Source organism: Hippocampus guttulatus, chromosome 6, assembly GCF_054856545.1.
Source record: "Hippocampus guttulatus isolate MCC_2025c chromosome 6, RoL_Hgut_1.0, whole genome shotgun sequence".
NCBI lineage: Eukaryota > Metazoa > Chordata > Actinopteri > Syngnathiformes > Syngnathidae > Hippocampus > Hippocampus guttulatus.
In genome coordinates this window covers 14697984-14721043 of record NC_141266.1, presented here as the reverse complement: position 1 = coordinate 14721043, position 23060 = coordinate 14697984, and the positions used below count along the sequence as shown (strand labels likewise).

The following is a 23060-nucleotide window of genomic DNA, read 5'->3' as shown; positions in this document are numbered from 1 at the left end:
TCTCCCCGTGCCTGCGTGGGTTTTCTTCAGGTACTCTGGTTTCCTCCCACATTTCAAAAACACACATGGGCACTCCCTAGGTATGAGTGTGAGCGCGGATGGTTGTTTGTCTATATGTGCCCTGCGATTGGCTAGCAACCAGTTGAGGGTGTCCCCCGCCAACTGCCCAAAGACAGCTAGGATAGGCTCCAGCACACCGTGAGCCTTGTGAGGAGAAGCCGATTGGAAAATGAATGGATGAATGAAAGATGCCAAGTTAAATGCAATTTATCAAGCATCTATCATGGAAGAGAGCTTTTCCTTTTTGAAGTGTGCTTCGTTTTCTCAGCAATTTATTCATATTTGGTTCCTTGCTTTCTTTCATCCAAATCCGAAAAAAAAAGTCCACTGGCATCCCAAAACAATTTGTGTTCCGAGAATGGCATCCCGAAAAACGACATACTGCACCAGAATGAAGTGAGCTGTAATGCTTGGTGGGGTTGAGAGAAGAGGCCTTACACATGCAACCAAGCTGCCAGCTAATGGAGCGGAGCCGGGTCCTCTTTTGTTAATGCAGATCAATTTGTGTCCTCAGCAGCTGTGATATCTGATGTAGCAAAACACAGAGAATAACAACCTTTTGGTTCACTTGACATCTTTGCGCTGAAAAAAACACAGCATTTCTGAACTTGCAAACCTAATACAAGGAAACCACGTGGTCCTTTATGAGTCCTTAGTTGGTCTATCAAGACAATTCATGCAACGGGCATCTTGCAAATGAAGATGAAAGCCGAAATTAGACCGCTTGAATAGAGCGATTGCCATAAGCTGTCCTGCCTGCGCCCACAAGTCTCATAAATGGATGTCAATGTCAAGCTTTAAAGAGCAACGTCACCCACATGGTTCGCCGTGGCCGACGGTGGGCTGTTTTCAATTCATTCGCTGGGTGATGGTGGGCCTCGATGGTGGTGATAATGATGGTCTGCCTTTACACAACATCGGAAAGGAAATAAAATCAACTCCCCTGACGCCTATTAGTTCAAACTAGATACCGTCTCAGACGCCACACCACAACGTTTGGGGTCATGCAGATTACCTGTGATGGGAGTTGTTGATTGGTTCGTTTATGGTTCGGTGTTTATGCGTGCGTGAAAACAATCAATTAAATTTGGCTTACGAGAACGGTTTCATTGTTTCTCTTTTTACTGTGGAAAATGCATTTCCACAGAAGACACTCAAGAACTGTTCTACTCTTGTTTGTCCGTCAACTGGCAAACAGTTTGTAATGTGCATTCCTGCCACCATTTTCCACGTTTCTATATTTTACGAACTGCAGAATAGTTTTACTTAAGACTTGGCCATCATCAATTGGTGATGTCTCCTGCACTATTTCACTTGGATACAATGTTAGTAGACATGGACATTGGGACATTGTTCAGCTTATGGTCAATTCTGAGCCAAATGTAGGCAAAATGGAGAGTGTTATTTTTCTGCTAGCAACAGAGGTGCTGTGCTGATTCAGTCGCAACTACTTTGTTGTCCTGTGGAAAAGACGACAATGACACAGCTAATCAAGGCTGAGTTACAGCAATGCAGGCTTAACCAATGGCAACTCCCGTGGGCACGATTGTTTTGCTCAAAGAAACGCTGCAATTAAAGGAAGCGTTCATAAAATTCACCGAGAGATTCTTCCATCCCATGAAATAGAATACACTAAATCAACGTTTTGGAGCTTTTAGCCATGTTAAAATGTGAATTCTTCACCAAGAACACCACCAAAGTGATGTTTTAATCCATTCAACCATCTCGGAGCATTCTTGCTAATTCCACCACTCCAGCCCCATCCACACACATCCAAGAAAACGACTGGGTCCTCAAATTTCTACATCACAAAATGAGGAGCCAGCCCCGACAACCACCCTTGCAACTTTTTAACAAACAAAATCTAAACAGTTTCCAGCGCAAAGGAAGACTTTAGTAAATGGTCATTTTGGAATAAACAATAAATACATTTTTTAAAAAAAACAATAACAAATGTTATATTTATGAAGGGCTAGCTAACTAAATAAATATATTATTTTGTTTAACGTCACTTGCCCTGAAGTCATCACGATGCTCCGAATCTCGGATTTTTGCTGTACTTTCTTCTCCCGACATGACTCGGTGTCATCAGTCCACCGAAAGATTTTAAGCTGCGATTGGCTGTTATTTAGGCATCTTAATGAAGCTGCGGTGATCTGGCAGTCAAGTCTGAATTGATTGCTCCCTCCCTCCCGCAGGTGGTGGCCAATCAGGCTGATCAGAAGCACCTGTGCAAACCTCGACTGCAAATGCCTGAGCTGCCCACTGCAGTTTGCCAGTCCGTCATCGATGAAGGGTCACAGAAACCCCTTCAGGCTCGAACTGTGAAATTCACTCAAGTCTGCTCTGTTTCTTCCAGACGTTGGAAACACAGACAGGTGGAGATCACTACCTCACCTGCCGCACACCAAAGACTTTCCTGCTCATCTGTAACTTCCCTCTGCCAGCCTGCCTGATCTGCTGGTGTGACTTCACCTTGCCGATTGCATCAATAAAAGAAGCTTCCTGCCATTTGGGTCCAAAAACTGTGTCTGAGCTCAACAGAAGCCTTAACCATGCATTTGCCCCGCCCACATTTTAAATGCAGACAGTCAGGTTCATTTAAGCCAGAATCATTAATCACATCAAAATCATGAATTCACCATCCATCCATGTATTTTCAACGCAAATATATACCAGCTAACTTTGGGCCAAAGACTAAGCCAAGGAAAGTCCATTCGTGTTGTTCACAACAACACGAAGTGGGTGCTGGACCCACGCCGCCTGTATGACAGTCAATCAAATGAACTACTACCACAATCCGTCACCTTAAAAGAATCACATTTTGTTAGATGCTAATCCCTAAACATTACACTAGCTGCTAGGAGGAATGGACCACCATCAGACATTGTCGTTTGATCTTGGCAGAGGTATGCGCTCAACTAAGTACCACTCTAGGTCATCAACAAAAACAACCGATTTGAAGTAAATGCCTTTTCCCTTTGTGCTACTTCCTCTTTTGCACAGCTGTGCCAGGGTACAGGAGGAAACACGTGCACTGCCATGGCACTTTGCTTGACCCGCCACCTTGCCTTATCTAGACATCTTAGTAAGGCGCAACCATGTTAACTGGACCTGTCAAGTCAGGGTTGCTGGTGCTTTTAGCTTCGCCCACACAAACACAGACGCAGGAAAGCATCCACAGGTGGAAGCTTGACCGAGCTAGGTTCAAACAGTGGACCAGGCCACAGAATGTATCAACATTACCCAATCTACACCTCCCTCACCCTGGCCGGACAAGGAGGGGCTCCCTTCTGATTTCCTCAAGGCCAAGCTTGCCCGAGTAATGACTTACCCTCTGTGACAAACCACTCCATTCAGCCGACCTGTCAGTTTACAGTTTACTCTCACGTCGCCTACGTGTGCCCCCGCTGGCCTTTCTGCTCAATGCCACGCTGCACCAGACACTCACAGGACAGTGCACGGTCAACCCCTCTTCAACTTCCATACAGCACATATACCGACACTGTGGGCAAATCTCCTCGGAGCGTGCGTGCTCATAAAATGCGGAGGTGGGTGTGAATATTTGAGAGTTGGAAAGCATTCTTGAAAATAACAGAATGGGTGAAAATACTGCATGGGATGAGCAAAACTGGGAAAGATGCATAAGGGAGTACTGAAGATGGCCTACCAGTTATTAGAGTTCAGAAATGTAGTTAACACATCAGAATGAGGTGCGTCTCAAACTAGCTCTTGGTAAACACGCGTTAGGTTGTGTTCGCGTTGCTAAATGTTCATTCAAGAGAAACCAACACAAGAATACAAGTTCCTTACTGTATAAAAAGATCTTACATGTCAACTGAGTCAGCGTTTGCGACAAACGATGACTCAAAATGACTATATTGTAACTTCTCATGCACACGATTGAGCAAAAAATATATTGTGTCTATTCAATGGGCAAGAGTAGCTGTTTTTCTTGACTATAAAATGATCTTCCAACTTTCCCATTGCATGTGATTGCAAGGCTCCTAAAACAGTTGAACTTCTAAAGTCAAACATAATGCGTTCCATCTCAGATTTGTTCGGATAAATATTTCTTTTGAGAAATTGAGAGAATTGGTTCCGTGGTCAAACTGATGGCGTCACAAAAGCTTTTTTTTTTTAATCCGTGTTATGATATTTCAATGTTCAATAAAATAAACTAACTATTTTTAAAAGCATAATGCAAAGGTGATTCACATTGCAGATGGGCCACACAGTTGTCATTGTCAAAAATCGGTTTACAGGGAAGGGAAGCACAAGCTAACCACTGTGTTGTGTAAAAGTAAACAACAGTCAACAGTCAAAGTTTTTATGTACAGTAGGTGGGTGAAATGTGAGCATTATTTGATAAATGTTTCACTAATTAATGATCTGTTGGTAAATCATTCAAACTTAACGTTTTATTGTTTTGAATTCATGGAAACAAATTCAAATATAAACTATTTTTCTTGACTTCTGATTTCAAAATAGTTATTTGTCAATTTATGGGGTACTCACACTAGTATGAGACGACTGTGTCACAACAGCCCTCTGAGGGAAACCAAAACTACAACATGGCCAGTGACAAGAAAGAATTTGAGTCCTAAAATTGCATTCCTCAATACCTCACCCACTCAGATTCACGATAAATCCACTGACGGCTGGATGAGAACCAACATGCAAAAGCATCCTGACATTAACAACAGAATACCAAACAAATTACACTGTCAAAACAAGGTGGAGCTGGCTTGAGATCATGAACGCTATCTGCTGCTTGGTAACAAGGGTAAACAAAACAAACAAGTTCCATCATTGGGACAATTATTATTATTATTTTTTAGATTAATAATGTAAAATAGGCACATATATATTTCATTTCAAACTTGACCAACTCTACTGCCAATCAACTGGCCCCTTTTGGGTTACTGGACATACAGATGGAAAAACATCACAGGCTCTGCCCATTAGTGTGCGCTGAAGACGATTCGCCGCTTAACTCATTCACTCCCAAAGACGTCTTTTCAGACTTGGTCTAGATTTGGCTGGTACTGAATGAGTTAATGAAGACGGACGGCACCGTCTTGGAAACACTTCCTGCCACAATCCTATTGTGCATAAACACGAATGACACAATCATCTGAAATTTTTGGAACCTCCCGGGGCGGTTATCAAGCCATAAGGCCCCGAGGGCCACATGACCCCAGTTAGGGGAATTAGCGGTGCATTCCTGCAGCTGTCGTTACAACATAAAACCACAGAGAGGAGAAATCTGAATCTTCTCCTGACCGGCTACCGCTCCACTCTGCGGGCACACTTTCTCTGAACAGCAGCATCATCATCCCAGTGTCGTCTGATCATTTCTAAGCAAAGATCTCCTTAAAATAGGGATGGCCTTCCCAGTAGCAAAGTGCAGGAATGCAGCGAGAAGACAAGTGAGCGTGGGGACACTAGAGAATGTGAGAAAGTGCACTGATGTAGTGTAGGTGGCGAGGGCCCTTGATTTCCTGTTACATCTTGCGTGACTATGTATGCCTTGTATCTGTGAAATGCTCCATCTCTAGTTTTACTGTTCAGGACAAACACACAAATGCGCACGCACACTTAGACACACAATCTTTGCATCCGAGCAATTGGTTATTTGATATTCTGGCAGTTGTATTGTTGACTCTAGAAAGCAATTTGCTTCCAAACACATCCAAAGCCGAGGTAAATTGACCTCCTTGCAGCAGAGAGCCCAAATAATCAACAGCAGACAAAAGCAAGCCCTTATTTAACACTATCCGGTCATTTGCAATGACTTAATCTGACTGCATCTCTTTCAGGTCAAGAGACAAATTGTCATTGAGGCCACTCTACTCACTACACACGTTGCCATTTCACCGTGCCCGCCTACCAAGATGTGCCACCCCCAATTTTAGGCATTAATCTAAAAAAAATAAAAAATAATTATTAATTCCAAACTTGTTTATTATATCATAGTAGCTATTTTGTGTTCAGAAATAATAGTGTCGAGTTCTTTACGAGTAAGTAGGACATAAAAAACAGGAAAATACAACGGTGTGATTTTGTTTGATTGATGACCAATCCAATCTACAAAAGGCTACTACAGCATTCCTGAAAATAATGTTTGGTGTACAGGTAATGGTTCAGTTTTAATCCCATGAGTTCTGGCTTGGAATGTAAAACACTTGACACATCTCCAAGCGGTATGTGAACGATGCAACTTTAGAGAGAGATCGCTTCTCTTTGCCACATAGCATACGGCTGCGGCATTGATCTACTGTACTTGTATGTTCGACTCAAGGTAGGATCCATTTCTATGTACTGTAAATGTTGTCTATAGTAATATTTACTAGAGGGTGTCGCACAGGGGATCACTCAAGGCTATTGACTGACAGCAGCAGCGCTGCGCGAATAGAGTGCAGTGGCTATCGGATCATCAAAAATACGGAGCAACGTAAGTACTGTCTGTTGGCCATTCACAACATGAATTTGGTTCCTACTAGCTTACACCAAGTCACAGAGTGCACTTAGACAAAATAAAGTGGTGTCACGGGGAAGTCAAGCTGTTTTTAATTTGCCCAATTTTTTTGACATTGACATTTTTTGATTGTCCAGGGTTTTGGTAAACAACAATAACGGAAGCAATTCTGCCTTGTATTGTTAGGGTGAAATTTAAGTATATGGTTGTTCCTCTTTGTGTGCACTGTGGTTAGCTGGCAACCAGTTCAGGGTGTACCCCGCCTGCTGCCCGAAGACAGCTGGGATAGGCCGCAGCACGCCCGCGAGCCTCGTGCGGATAAAGCGGACAAAACACACCTAGGGACAATTTAGAGTGTTCCATTAACCTGCCATGCATGTTTTGGCAATTTGGGAGGAAACCGGAGAAAACCCACGCAGGCATGGACAGAACATGCAAACTCCACAAAGGAAGGCTGCATCTCTTCACTGTGAGACGTGCTAACCAGTGGACTACTGCACCGCACCGCACCGCTCTCTCGCTCTCTCATTCTCTCTCTATATATATATATATATATATATATAAATATACTGTATACACACACACACACACATATATGGGAAATAACCCCCAAAAAGTGACCACGATACAGTTAAGGGCAGGCTTACAAATACATGCACATCAGAATCCTGCCGAGACTCACAGAGAACACTATCTGGATGTTACATTCACATACTAAGAGTCTTACGCATATATTAATATGTGGGGTCTTACACTGATACCCAGCTGAAACACAAACAGTTCAATATACAGTACAAGCAAATAAACCCACTTCTTCCTGCCAGCAGTTTTAACTTTGCTCATTGTGGTCTGGCAAATATCAGTGGGTTGCCATTAAAGCCTTTTGCTGTTTATGGAAAGAGATGTCCTCGTACGTGTCAATAAAGTCTAAATCTAAAACAAACAGTGCAAGCAAAAATATTTCCTGTAAGTCCATTACCTTAATGTAAATTGAAATGCGGCCACGCAAAATGGAAGAGCAGTGAGAGTATGTTTAAATGAGCAACTAAAAACCAAAATAATTTCATGTACAGAGACAAAAAGATCCCCCTTCTTATGGACCTACAATATGGTTGCCATGCCAGTAGTTGGCTGCTTGTCCTGCTGGGGTATTGAACACATTTCGTTGGTTTGTCTTTTCGTCCAATTCCATATTCCCCCCCCCCCCCCCCCAGAAACAATAAAAACTGTTATACAGCAAAATATTTCATAACAATAAACTCGACAAAACCATAATTGCAAGTTGTAAGGTTGTGTTTTAATGTTTTCAAATGTTAAAGTAATCTTGTCTGGAATGTCTTTGTCCAAGCAAATGAACATATAATGTGGTGTTTATGTTCGTCTCGGCTTGCAATGAAGTGCAGCAAGATCATGCAACGTGCTTCCGCAAAGCACATGATGTAATTAAAGTTTTGCATTGCTATTTTGACAATGAATTTTTATTTAAAAAAACAAACACAATTTAGCTGCTCATTTTTGACGACTTATGTCAGACTAGCTTACGCGAAACATTTACTGTAAATCACCTGCTCAAAATATTAAGTTGAATATGAAGTTTTAACACTACAACAAGAGAATCCTATGAGCTTCAAAAAAACTGCTATATACAGTATTGGTACCATAAACATATACTTTGCTGGAGGGTTTTTCGGGGTTTGATTTGATTTGTTTTGTTTTTTTCAAACTCGAAAAGCCTTGTGGTCCACCATTGTTGTTTTGGGTTCCTCATTCATACGCGCCAACACAAAACACTTAGCAAACAGCACATGCATTTTCAGTACTTGCATGAAAATAACTGCCACTTTTAAAACATCCACTTTGACTTTTTCCAACCTCAGTCTTTTTCAGTTTTAAAAAAAAAAGCACATCAGTGGACATTTAAAAGTATAGTTGTTATGCGTGAAGACGAAAAGGAGAAGCTTGGGCATTATAAATCCATATCTCTTCATCAAATATTTTTTATTTTATTTTGCTGTTCTAGTTTTATTTTCACAAATCTTGGTTTACTGGGCTAATCTGGGACCTGTGGAATTGTATATTGGTCTGACATTAATATTCCTAGAATCCTCAAAAAAAAACAATTTTAAATATAACTTGAAATAATAATCCGAAAGGAAATGAGTAACAAAGTAAAATAGGAATATACTAAAACGAAATCCATGGAGTAAACACGATGAGATGAGAAGTATAGGAAGCGATTGACCCCTACTAATATGTACTATAAGTTTTTCATATATTCAAAACAAGATGTGCCTTACAATATTGTTATGTCATTATGTGTGAATATGGATTATTTGAAGGAATATCGCTCATGGGGATTCAATACCTAATTTTTTTTGTTAGCATGTCAATTGGGGTTTTACAGTGGCTTTCACATTAGAAATGGCGATGTTTTTAACATGAATCATGTCTTGGACTTAAATATACAATGTGTGTGCGTACTTTTTTTTGTTGTTTTAATTTTTACAGTAATCTCAGACTGGGTTGTCATAAATTGAGGCATGCTTAGGGAGGGCGGAATCACATATGCGTCATACCCTTGCTGCCCAAATAACATTGTGCATTCAGGGTACTTTCACAACTCAGTCCATTTATAAGATATTCAAACTTCCTTGCTCCCAATTCACCAAGCAAAATTTTTGCTTCAAGCACGCCACTCGTACACTTGATCACGCGAACTTCATTGACAATATATGGGCATCGCCAGAAACGCTGCGCAAAGCATTTGGTCTGACTGTCGCATAAGAAAAACCTCATTGAATAATTGCTAAATATTTCCGACAGGACAGTACCGAAAACCTAACCAAACACAGTGAAGTCATTTGTAGGCATGCGCAGCCAAAACTGACTGACAGTCAAAGTGGGAATACTTAAAAGATGACTCGTGTTGGATACATAAATAGCCACCCTCCTACTTGAATTCCAATGTTGCTTCTGAGGAGAGGCACATATGTGAATAGTCATAAAGGCATGTTTGACAGCACCATCTCGTCTGTGGAGATGACAGTGCAGAAAGCAATGCAACACGACGCACGCTGTGAAAAAAACCATACACACACACACACACACACACACACACACACACACACACACACACTCTGAGGATAATCTGATCACACTGCTGTTGCACAGAAAAGCAATAAAGTGTGAATTACAAAGGTTGGCGGGACGGAACATTAGCACAAGATATTTTCAGCATAGAAAAGTGCAGCTCCTATAAAAAATGTGGCTGCACTTGTGAAACAAACAAAACAAAATGTTCAAGAAAAACCTGCCCTCTTGTCTCATAAATGGCACCAACAGCTGTCATAATTCCGTTCTGTTTAGTCTCCAGTAGGTGGCGGAGGTGTTTCGGTCTTTCCTGCTGCGCACCTGTTACTCATTTGAACATGGACTATTTAAGGACATCCGGGTCGACAACTGGCTGTCGGATCATTTGCCTTGCTCATGCCATTTGTTCAAGTGCAGTTTTCTAGATGCTCTCATCGATATTGCTCTGTACTCTCGTTCTCCGTTCTTGATTCTCCGCTTTTCTGTAAGTAGTTTGATTGTGTTAATTATTATCTCAGTTTTGGTATTTTCGCGATTGGGTCATCTTGTCCTTTGTTGACAAGCTATTTCATTTCTTCTGTAAGCAATTTTGCTTTGTCTCGTTTTCTCCTGGTGTGCCTACCAGCGTCATTTTTGTCTAAACTTTAAATGTTGGCAAGTGGGTAGAAGAGGTGGTTGTTGTCCTTATGGAGAGGTGTGTCTAGATCACATAATAGTGATTGGTAACCCCATATCTGCTAGTAAGGTTGCCCAGGAGGAGCAGATAAAGGATGAAGAAGGTGGAGCCCAGCACCCAACCCTGAGGGACACCACAGATGATGACAGTTAGGTCTGTGATTTTGCTTTGGGCAACGTTTTCAGTTCTGACAGTCAGCAAGAGACCTAACACTGGACCAACAGCTCTCCTTGAATTTCTCCTCACTCTGTACTGACTCCTCAAACCACTTTGCAGATAGGGGCAACTTTCTCACATGCTTACAAAGAAGATTGATGTGGAAACCTATTAAACCCACAACGCACCTCTTCCAACTCAGTAGCTTTTACTTGTAGGCCTGTTTCTCTTCATCTCCCTCTTCTGTGTAATTTAGGCACTCCTGCAGTAATGGACACTTACTCAGTGGCAGTCAGTGGAAAACCAGCTCTGCTGCTTCAGATGGTGTATTCTCAAAGAATGCCCATTAGCTACATAGATAGCACCTAGTTAGGAGACTGTAAGGCTGAGACAACATCCAAGAGACACGAGGGAGCTGAACCCTCCAATGCTGGCCACACGCTAACAGTCAGGAAGATCCTAATTTCCCTGTGGATGCTTTTGTCCGAGTCAAATTCATCCAAAGATAAAACCAGGATGCCTTTATTTCTCATCTATGGCAAACGACCAGGGCAAATGTTTCCTCGGAGGACAACCATGGCACAAGCACAAGTGATGAATATTCAAATTCTGCGGTGACCTAGCTGGGGTTGCTCCTTCTTGTTGCTGACAGTGCAAAACTCTGGGACTACCTGGGTGCAAACAACAGGACTGCTGACTGCTGGTTGTTGAGGATGGCAAGCTTACATAAGTGAAAACACCTTAAATTGAAGCACATCTTCCTTTCCTTATTTGACTTCTTCCCAGAAATGTAAAAAATCCACTTGCAAAATGTAATTCAATGTTTTTACATGACATCCTATAGAAGTCAAAGGTCTATTATTGTACCTGGGCAGGCAGTGAATGAGTTTTTAATATAGTAATCTTTGTTACACAAGAATCCTGCTTATGTGCCTATGAAAGGACATTCCAACATAGAACATTCATCCATCAATTTTCAAATGCTTCTCTAGTCCAAAATCAAAGCTGAGCTGGATCCGATACCATCTGACTTTGGGCGAAAAGCAGGGTGCATGCTGGACTGGGCGCAAGCCATTTATAGGGCATATGTTGACAAACAACCAATTCATACATTCAGAAATAAGGGCAATTTGAAGTCTCTTCTGCCTTTGAAGGCAGACGTGGTAGCCAAATGCTTACCACGCTTGAATACAGATTTTAAAGTTGAAATTGCTTAAGCGTCAGTGACTACAGGTTCTGTCTTGATAAATGAACAAATTGAATCAAACAAAGACAACAATTAATACTACCACAGCCCAGTCATCAGTGTTAGTCCAGCCGCAGTGACGTTTCTTAAATTCTAAGAACAGACTGTTTAGCAAACTAGAATTATTTGCACTCTTCCCTTGGATGCCTCCAAACAGTAAAATCCATTCCAACCCCATTTTTAATTAAATTTAATTAAACAACATAACTTCATCGATACAAATATATGATCTATAAAGCTCGATTAAAAAAAAAATCATAACCAAAGATAATTTAAAACATATCACCCGTTTATAGAAAGTTAGTGTAGAAAATATACACGGACAGAAAGATATGTTGAAGTTAGCCTCAAATATTTGCCCACTCTCTCCAGCCACCCACTCAGCTACAATCTCTCCCACCTCATCCATCCTCGCTCTCCTAATGGTGATGAAAACTGACTTGGATGTCCCACAGCCAAGGATAAACACATAGTCCTATGACGGGCACCACATGCTTTTTTGCCCCCCCATCATCTGTTTATTTTCTCAATTACACAATGGGTGAGTCTGTGTCAGCAACTCTGGGGTTTCGCTCTGGTAAGAGAGAGGAGGAGGAGGAGGAGGAGGAGGAGGATTGCTGGGGGAGGGATGAGGTGGGGGGGGCAATATTGTGTCTTCACGCCACTGATAAACGCTTCTGTAATCAGCGTGGTAGATGGGACAACGGATGGCCAACTTGCTGACTACTCATAAAGAAACTCATGCTCAGGACCTGCACCTGATTCATCTTCAGAGGTTATTCCGCCAGAAGAGTGTGACCAATGTGACAGAGGATTACTCACTGATGTTACAATGATTCACTGCTGCGTGCTGTTGTTGAATTTTACCATCAAGTGACACAGAGGTAAAGCCCTTTGTTTGGCTGTTGACCTAGCAATTAGTAGCCTTTGCAAGACAACAGATCTGGAATCCACACAAATCCACTTTGAAATCGCATCAAGCACAAAAAAATTACCCCCAGGATCCTTCCCAGTAGTTCAGGGCATGAGTGATGTCGTGCAAATTTGAAAGTAAAACTGAAAACTGAAACATAGAGTCAAAACACAACTAACTAACTAAATAGAATGAAAAGTATCACCAGTTGATATTTCATGATTTTATTAATTTCTTGAGTGGTTTCTTTTGGGCACGCCTTCGCCAGCAGATGAATGTATAATACATGTCTACCCAAATAAAGACAAAGACGGTCACAACTGCTCAGTGATATTAGTTAGTAGTCAACATTGCTGCACCAATTGTGTTTAAATATACATTGCTTCAAGGGTTATAACACCGCAACATCAATGCTAGTTTTGTTAGCCAATCAGCGTTTTGGATTGGGTGCTAGCGTTACGCTAGCGGCTCCTCTCCAGACAAATTTTGGGTGTCATGGTAATACAAAATTTCTAATTCTCTTTGTATTATGTTTAGTTTTTCAGGAAACCTAAAGTCGGTGCGGGAATAAACAACTTAAAGTGAACACTTAGCCCCATTTGTTCACCATCTGACAAACCTTTGATTGTTGTGAAGTTCGATGCCACCATTGAGCAGTCGTAATAGACATTTTTTATTCCAATTCAAGACACAAAACTCATCTCAGCAACGGGTCATATCTCAACAGACCCATAAGTCAAGTCATTTATAAATCGCGTTACTCCTGTACACTTACAATTGTGATCAAGCCAATAGGACAGCCATCATTTTCTAAATCAAAAGAATGAACACAGCAATATAATTGAAACAAAGACAGACGAAATGAGTTAAATTGCAAACCGTAGGCTGACTCCGGTCATTTGTCTGTTTCATTAATTGCAACAGTCTGTGCGGTACATTTAGATGGACACTTGCACATGCTCACATTTGAAAAGCTCGACGGATGACTAGCACTGAAATAAGACCTTTTTCTTTTTTTTTGAGAAATACCAGTTTACATATTTCTTCTAACTAATAAATAATATCCTAATGCTACAGTGAAACCGTTACGCCAGTTGAATTTAATTAGCCACATGCATAGCTTCTGTGAGTGATCCGATGTGTGTTTTTTTAAACTTTAATCCCTTTTGTGGATGTTAAAAAAAAAAGGGAGCTTCCATATGTGGGGATAACCACTGCTTTTTCATGGTGTAAACTCAGGGAAGTCAGATCAGTCTGGCAAAGCAAGACCAAGAATATGACAGGCTGCCTGATTTTACTGAAGCACAGAGGGAGCCTGTGTTCTGTCTAGACCAAGCCAGGAAAGTTGTCTGAGGGCACACACGGGCAAATATTGACCTTCAATTACCTGAAAAAGCCGCCCTCACTTTGGGGTAGCAATATGGACGCATCAGCAAAAACATCATATGCATTTAATGTATATAAACATGTCGGGCCATACCTGTGAAGTGTACATAAACAGATGTAGTACAGTAAATACGTCTCATGGTGTGAAGTGACATCAAATGGAAAAGAACACCATGTTTCATGAAAGGACTTACTGTATATCTGGGAAAATCTGCCCAGTTTCACAAGAATCACGAGACCACAAGAAAAATGAAACATCTGAAGGGAATCTAATGGGTTTTGACCTTTGGTAGGGTGAAAAGTAAGCAACCTTACCGAGTGACGGTCAACCACGCTTGTGCATAATTAACAGCTTCTAAAATGAGGCGTTCTTTAAATGACCTGAACTGACAAAGTAAGGCAAAGCTTGCCAACAAAAGACACTGCAGTATGGAACAAATACATGCAGGCCATCCACAATCACACCTCACATGCCAGACTCCTAATGGGTTTCCTAATGTCTTTTGCACATTTTATATCTGGATTATTTCATGTTACGTGAAATTACATGTATGACCCAAACACTGAGCTATGACCTTTCATTTCACAGCAACCCCGGCCGGGACAGAGAGAGACTGGACACAAAGGAACAGATTAGTTAAGAATTCTTTTTGTGGAATTTATCGTTCATTGTCTTAAAGGAAATGAGGTGGCAACCAGCACAGGAGCTGTTGATTCAGCGTCAATCATTTCGCTGTCAAAAGAAGGACAGCATGATGTCAGCTATGGGAAGTTGAGTAACATCAAAGCAGACCTGAAAGTTGCATCTATCGAATATTTTCGTACTCTGATATCCTACTAAAAAATATATTCAATAATCAAGTGCTTGGACAGAATAAAAATATATCCGTTTGTTTTTGGTTCAAGAAATTAAGAATCCACAACAGAAAAAAAAAGATTTCACTTAATGAATGACCAATTGTTTTTTATTTTTAGAACTTTTGTTTTTCTTAAATTAAAACCGTACAAAGCAGCAAACTTTATTTTATTCTCTCAAAACAGTAAAAAAGATTTTGGGCCCAAACTGCCATTCGAAAAGAAGTCATACCAATCTATATCGGGCAATTGCTAAGTGGCTAGCAGTTCGCTACTATCCATACAGCCATATAAGACAATGTCAATGTAATGAATTAACTTTTTTTTTAGCTTCCTTAATTAGCAATTGAAAATTGTTTCAGGATGACATGTTGATGTTGGCGGCATAAGTTTGTGTGAGCAATGTAAACTTGGCTCCACCTATCAAGCCTCCAGCCGGAAAGATGAACAACTTCAAAATAAAGGCATAAAAAGTCACTGATGTCTGTGTATTAAGGTATTTGGGACAATTTATTTTGAAATTGTCTTCTTACCATCTTGACATGTATGCCAGGAACAATTGACTTGTCTTGTCTTTCCGACGGTGCTCACCAATCAAGTGGGTACCCGAGGCAAAAAAAAAAAATCTATATATTTTTTCCTTTTACGCTAATTACTTGAGGACTCGTTACACCCCCAACAGGACTTTTTCAGGAGGCAGTATTCTGTTCCATCTGATACTGGAGTGGAAACAGAAGTTCAGTGTCACATGCCATAAGTAATGCAAATTTTAAAAAAACATTTTTTACCATAGTTGAACAAGGGAATTCCCATCCCTAATGAAACCAGCAAAGACAAAATAACTGTTACAAGAATCCTGCTCTGACATCCCCAAGCTAAGAATCACTGCGCCTTAGTCACAAGCCGAGAGGGGAATTTTGGGTGATATGAGCGAGATGTGCTCATCAAAAGCACACCAGGCCTGGAAGGACTTTCCCAAAAGCCCCCTCTTAGATTCCCGCATACAATAAATCCCCCTGCAATCCTCAGGTCTTGTTCCTGTGGGGACGTCTTAAAGTATATGCTGAGACAAAGAAAGAGGTGAGTGCGGGTGCCGCATCTCCCACACTCCCACATTCACTCATCTATATGCATTATCAGCTGCAATTAGTGTAAGTGTGGTTGCAAACCTGATGTAACAAAGCAGAGAAAACAGTATTTGGAAGAGATCCATCAAGCGAGTGGTGAAATGCAATCCCTCGGCTGCATCACTTATCAATACACACAGACATACCAGCGTGCATCTTCATTTCTCATCACAGACTCTCCATGGGAGAATATTTTACTACTCTGTTCACTTCAGAATTTCATCACTGTTAAGCTACAAAACATGGACTTAAACGCGGAAGCACAATTAATTAAGGGTTGAGAGAGCTGTGGTTTTCAAAATGTGACCCGCTTTGTTCAACATAAGACATAATAGATTTATTAATGATCCATCCATCATCCATTTTCTAATCCGCTTATCCTCACGAGGGTCACAGGTGTGCTGGAGCCTATCCCAGCTGTCATCGGGCAGTAGGCTGGGTACAACCTGAACTCGTTGCCAGCCAATCACAAGCCAAACACAGACGAACAACCTTTCGCGCTCATAATCACACCAAGGGACAATTTAGGGTGCTCCATTAACCTGCCATTCATGTTTTTTGGAATGGGGGAGGAAACCGGAGTACCCGGAGAAAACCCACGCAGGTACGGGGAGAACATGCAAACTCCACACAGGAAGGCTGGAGCCGGAATCGAACCCTACACCTCTGTAGTGTGAGGCAAACGTGCTCACCATTCGATCAACGCGCTGCCTATATTAATCATTATTTATTAATTATTATAATGAGAAACGACACGAAAGCCCAAAAAATAGTTGCTAGGATGAATTTACAAAGCATGTTCAGATTGTAGTATGATTTTAAAAAACCCCTCCCATTTCCACTTTGTGAATATGTATGTACTGGCCATGTGTCCAAATACGTTTGTCCACACAGTGTACTGTGTCTTCCATGATCACGTCCTCCCCACTTACAACAATGAAATTCTGACCAAGCCCTTCTCTTACATACTTGTGGTGTACAGGCACAAAAGCATACAATCACGCTATTACACAACACTCGCCACTGTGGAAAGTCAACACGCACAAAATAAACCCACTGTTGATACACAGGGGAGATTATAACATCAGCTGTATGGAGAAGAAGCAGACACATTGTGTGTTGGCGAAAATACCAAGACACTCAGAGCCATAACATCACACTGTCTGATCAACTTATTTGGAGCAATGGACAAAAGTCAACCCTCAAGTTTGCAACAGCACAGATGCAGGTAATGATTAACCCTCATGAAGGGACTTCTCAATGAGTCACTCCTGCCAGTCCTCTTTAAGCGCAGTCCGCGCTGCCTATCTGCTTGTCCACACAAGATTACATAAATCAGGCTGGCATATATGAGGAAGCCACACTAGCACATATAATGTATAGTCATGTCCCCATTTCAATTGTTAGAGGTTAACATGAGGTCAGGACAAGCACACACTGACCCCGATCATGCAAATGTCGGACTTAATGTATACTGTATGTGGGCCAAAGTGACAGACTTTGTTGGAAATGTGATTCAAATATGACAATAGCTCTAACTAAATAATGACTGTATCCAAGGGGGTTGGGGGGGGGGGGGTCTCTAATCACTCAAAAAAACACACAAGTACACATCGCATAACGTAACATAAAAACTGTGTTGATCTAAATTCAATGTGGAACTGGTTGACTGGTTCAAGTCAACATTTCAGCATTTCAGCATCAACATCAAACATTATTATTTTATTTCAGGGCTGGGCGATTTTGGAAAAAAAAAAGAATCATGATCATTTTGATTAATACTATAATCATGATTGGATAACGCATTTAATTATTCATTGATGTTAAAATGTATCACTTATTCCACTCCCGAACCTCAACTTTCAACGAGGGTGTCAATGAACAGTTTCGAGCATGCTAGTTGATACAGCATATTTGACAATACTGTAAAGTGATATTCAATTCAATTCAATAGGCCATATGCTTGTTGCAAGCAACACGGTGCGGTGCGTTCAGGGTGCATTCACAGCATAGGAACTTGCATAAACTCACTGCACCTTTCGGTACATTAATCATTTTCCTTCGATTATTTGTTTTTATGACTGCGAAAATCCAAAATCAAAAGCCCAATTGTATAACAATTAATTGCCTAGCCCTATACTGTACACTTAATATGAATTGATTTAATCCATAGTTGAATGAGAAGTTATAAACCCGTCCCTTGGACATACTGTACATGAAAAGATTTTTCTTGAAGCAAACCACTGTCACAGTTGTTGCTTGTTGTCCTAAAGAAAACGAAAATGTCTTGCATGCTCACACACGCAAGCATTCAGTCCTTTGAGTAATCTGTCAAGCAGGCCAGACCGTTACTGAACACTCATGCTCACTTTTTTCTTCAGTATCACAGACACGACGCCATCTGTTTCACACCCGGGGGGAAGAAATGACATTAACCCATCTCCATGTCAAGAAAAAAAAATGCGCATTAGCTCCTGATCTTTCCATCAGCGGTTATCATAGCATGTTTTCTGTCGGAGAAGGATAGGTCTGAAGGGGCAGCAACTCCACACGGCCTCTCTAGCGTTGGCATCGGGTGGGCTTATATCAACACGTTGCCACCTGCAAGGCTGAGTCAGCGTGGTGGATGAGTGAGCGGATGCCAGGTGAAAGAAGGAATTGAGTGCACATTGAGTGTTGCTGTGTTAATTGGCAGAAAAGTGCCCTTTTCCATCTTAAGTGTTGCGCCAGTGGGAGGCATGGAAGAACACACGCAGACTGGCCGCGCACACACTGACTCAAGTCTCTCGTAATATTAGTGCGGTGTGTTTTCACTTTCATTGTGTCTGAACAAATTCATTGGCCGAGTATGCTAGATACTTAATACTAGTACTTAATGTCATAAATGTCCTTCATATATATTTTGCAGAATTGTTTGATTGTGGTCAGCTACAAGAATGATCCTTGGTGTATTGTGCCTTGTGCCAGCCGAAAAACTACAGTACCTGTTTCTTGGAATTTCAAAACATTCCATCTGCTCTGAAAAAGCAGATATGACTGAGGTGTATTTTTCAGTTGCTATCATTAGCTATCGTAGCATTCTTTTCTTTTTTTACTCGGCACAATCAGTTCTTCTACTCTTACAAGTAGGTGTCTATTTTAAAGTGTCTTTACCTGTAACGATAGAGTACTTTTTGCCTGGCTGCTCCGATGGCACGCTGGCAGTGGACGGGAGGAGCATTTCATTGCCACGACTATCACATTCGCCTGCTCCTTATTTATTTTTTTCCGAAAAATTTCCCACAGCTAATTACATGACTTCACACTCATAAACGATCACTGCTTAGTGATGCGCTGATAAGAGACGGAAGGAGCAAGCTATGCTAAGATAAGTTAGCTGGAGAGGCTTCAGCTCGCGCAGACCCAAGTTTAGTGGAAGATGCTTTGTTCCAGTAAAGTAGTGATGGGACGCACATTGAAAAGGCTTTTGCTTGTCCAGTGCTAGTTTACTGAAAAAGTATCACACCGTGAATTGCGCTTTGTGAAGGAATGAAAGAGGGGCACTCACACAAGCGTCATTTGTCAAATTAATATAAAGCTGAGTGTAGTGTACAAACCCCATAGAGTACATTCTAACTAGCAATGGTAGGATATATTACATTAGCGAATGATTCTCGCGTGGCCATTTTCTCTCAAGCTACCACAGCTCCGCTTTGCAGTAATTACACATAACTTTATTTTCGTCCTATTTTAATTTAAAGCGACCACAAACCTGGGCCATCTTTTTTCTATCTCAGTATTGCTCACTGGCAGCCATGGCACTGACTAAGAACATGCGTCTGCAAAAAAATGTCCGTGAAGCAAACATGACCAGGACCAAACATGGTTCAGGACGGCACAAATATGTTTATAAAATTATTCCATGCTCGCTAGACTCACTATTTGCTACAGTATATCCGAATAGAAGATCATTTTTTAAAAAGGAATACAAATGTAACAGTATTTATATTTCCATTATTTCCTAAAATCATAAAATCATTTGTTTTCCCAACTACTTTACAACTAAGTGAAGTCAACCAACATACAGGAAGGGACTGGGCTGTGATTTTCAATTCTTAAGTCCTTACTTAACTACTGCAGCCACCAATTTGTGTGTGGGCAAAAGCCAAAGCTTGTCGAAAAATCTGTTTTTAAAAATATCCATGTTCCTGTGGACAATGCTGAAACCAAAAATGCCGATATTGGTTCCAGCACCTCCTGGATGTTTTGAGGATCTACTGCATTATGATGTCAATTTTCTCCCCCCATTAAAAAAAAAAAAAAGGACACAGAGCAGCCCACTCCTTGGGCGCCTGCTGAGTTAGCGCCTTTCTTCAGCCGGCACCACAAGTGGTCTCCATCCAGACAAGAGCGACGCACCGTGAGCCTGCTGCTTTGTGCTGATTCAATAAGAAATAATTGCATATTGGCCTTTCTCCACTCATCCCCCTTCACCGCTGTGGCCTGATACTGTACTGTATTTCTGTGCAGTCATTTACAGAACAGAGCTGAGGAGGTACGCCGCAGCAGAGCCTCAAGGGCTCGAGTTTACACAAAAATGCTTGGGACTGCATGTGTAGCTGCTTATAGACATGTGGGAAAAAGTGTTGGTTGTGCTTCCATTAAATCAAGAAAAACCTGCAACCAAATGAAACAAGTGTGCCTATTGACTGGTATTGGTTACTGGTATCGGCGGCCTTTTGAGAATTGATACCTTGAAATACCGATACCTGGCATTACTGACCCATCCCAAAAAATAACGAAATAAAATATTCAGTTAAAAGATAAAGATAAAACAACTGGAAAAATGTGACTGGACAAGTGTGCACAAAAGTGTGGCATTATTTTATTCCTCAAAACAGTAAAAATCATTTTGGGCCCAAACTGCCATTTGAAAAGTAGTCAGTAACCTTGATTCACAGAAGTGTGAACTCTTATGCTAGGGTCAGTGAAACTGCAAAAATGACATAATGAATTGCGAAATATTCCAAAAAAAAAAGTTTTTTAACTAATAGGATAATGGATGTATTAGAGGGATTAAAATATACTGGATTTTAGACCTTAATCTAATTTGGATTTTATTCCCCCTACTAGTAGGACAACAAACTATAGATATTGGGTAACGCTGTCCAGCTTCAACAAAATACCAGCTTTAGCAATACAAAGCTAGCAATAGCACTGTAGACTAGCCGATGTTAGCCAGGGCTGCTACGTTGGTAGCTTGATTTATTCATAATGACATTCGTATGAAGTTTTTTTTTGGGGGGGGGGGTGTACATTAAATTGACAATCAAAAAGATGTGATGAACATATCTGTCATGCATAAATGTTGCTAATTGTGCATTGTTTCTGAAATCTCTCAGCTGCCTGAGATTCCTTCGCTCTGCTTTCTACGCTTATGCCCGGTTATTCCCAAATAGTTTAAGCAATGCTCCTAGAGCCCAAGCTATCTGTCCAGCATGAGGCGATGAGGGTATGCCGGTGACCTGCTCTCAGCGTGCTCGTGAGTTTAAAGCAAATGATTGACACCTCATTTGTCACGCTTCCGGTCTGTGATAAGATGTTCTTTGTCAGGTGCGGTACTTTCTGCAAACTCCCCCCTTTAATTGGGAGAATTATTTGGGCAGTGATTCACAACCACTCTCTGATGAGAGATCCTGAGGTATGTTACAGGAAAATTATTATCAGGTAGTCCAAAAAGTTTATTCACTACAACAAATGTATGTTTTCATGTAACTAACCGGTGGTGTACTGTGCCAGGCAGAATGTATAAATATTGCTGCTTTATTAGTTGTACTACAGCAAACAATAAAGTTGACCTGCCCTGAGGAGACCCCATCAGTAATCCACCTGTTATCTGTACAGATGTTCCTCTCAAATAAGAGCTCTTGTTTTAAAGGCGAGCCCCTCACGTGGCTCACATCTCAGCCAAATCTATTAACATAATCCAGCGAGAATAAACCTGTAGCGTTGAGTAAAACCGAGGCGAGCCCCTCACGTGGCTCACATCTCAGCCAAATCTATTAACATAATCCAGCGAGAATAAACCTGTAGCGTTGAGTAAAACCGAGCTCACAATCATTTGGGAAGCTAAAGTATGATGTCATCCAGTAGAAATGTGCCATGTGTAGGTGTAGTCCCCAACAAATAAATTCAGTGATTTACATTTTAGATATATCCTGCATGCATAGTGGTCAATTTCGGATTATTCAATTGCGAAAAGGGGGGGGGGGGGGGTCCCCAATACGGTGCAAACATAAGGGTGGAAGCAGTTTGGATCGCCTCACCAAAATTCTAAATCGACTGCTGTGGAGTACCCACCTTGCCTGTTCTCGTAAAAAGCACGATCATCATTTCATGTTTTATATCGCGTTTCGCGTACAAGGCAACCAGCGAGCCAACTTCACGTCACTGCCCGCATGTGGAAGCGTCAACGTCATTCTGTCACTAACTTCACCCACCGTGACAAACCGCTGCCATACTCACAACAAAAGCCACACACAAACCGCGTTAGCCGGGTTTATATTTACCAGTTTGCTACTGTACGAGCGCTGCAGCCATTTATCTAGTGGCGAACGGACCAGCGGTCCGCATTTCCTGGATTGTGATGCGCCGGATGGAGCCGCTCTCCGAGCCCGTGGGTCCTGGGGAGGGAGGGAGGGTAGAGGGGGGTTAGGGGGCTTCCCGCCGCGGTGTCAGAGCGGACAGCCGGTCCACATTCAGCTGACCGCCACAACAAAACATCACGTAGAACACACTCCACTGCTCCGCACCACCCCGCACCGCAGGTCCGGTCGGCACCGCCCCCTCTCAGTCTCCTCCAGTGGGCCGGCTTCCTACCGCCCACCTCATGAATATTCATGACAGAACAGCGCAGCCACTGGCAAATGTATTGAGAAGCACTCCCCGATAAAAACTGTACTGTTAGTTTTCATTCTCTACCGCTGGAAGGTTCATGTGAAGCGTAAATGTATGAGTTCCCATCTATCCATCTATCTAAAAAATATATAATAAGTAAAAATGTTTATCATCGTCTTAAATGTATATATACT

At 41.5% G+C, this 23060-nt stretch overlaps 1 protein-coding gene across 2 annotated transcripts in view; it reads right to left on the bottom strand.

Annotated features, from left to right (window-relative positions):
- Nucleotides 1-22755, bottom strand: part of hivep3b (HIVEP zinc finger 3b) — a 49249-nt gene extending 26494 nt beyond the window's left edge. For both annotated transcript variants that reach the window (XM_086113315.1, XM_086113317.1), the window contains exon 1: nucleotides 22539-22755. The gene's annotated coding sequence lies outside the window, so the exon portion shown is untranslated. The remainder of the gene's footprint in view (nucleotides 1-22538) is intronic.
- Between the last annotated feature and the right edge of the window lie 305 nt (nucleotides 22756-23060).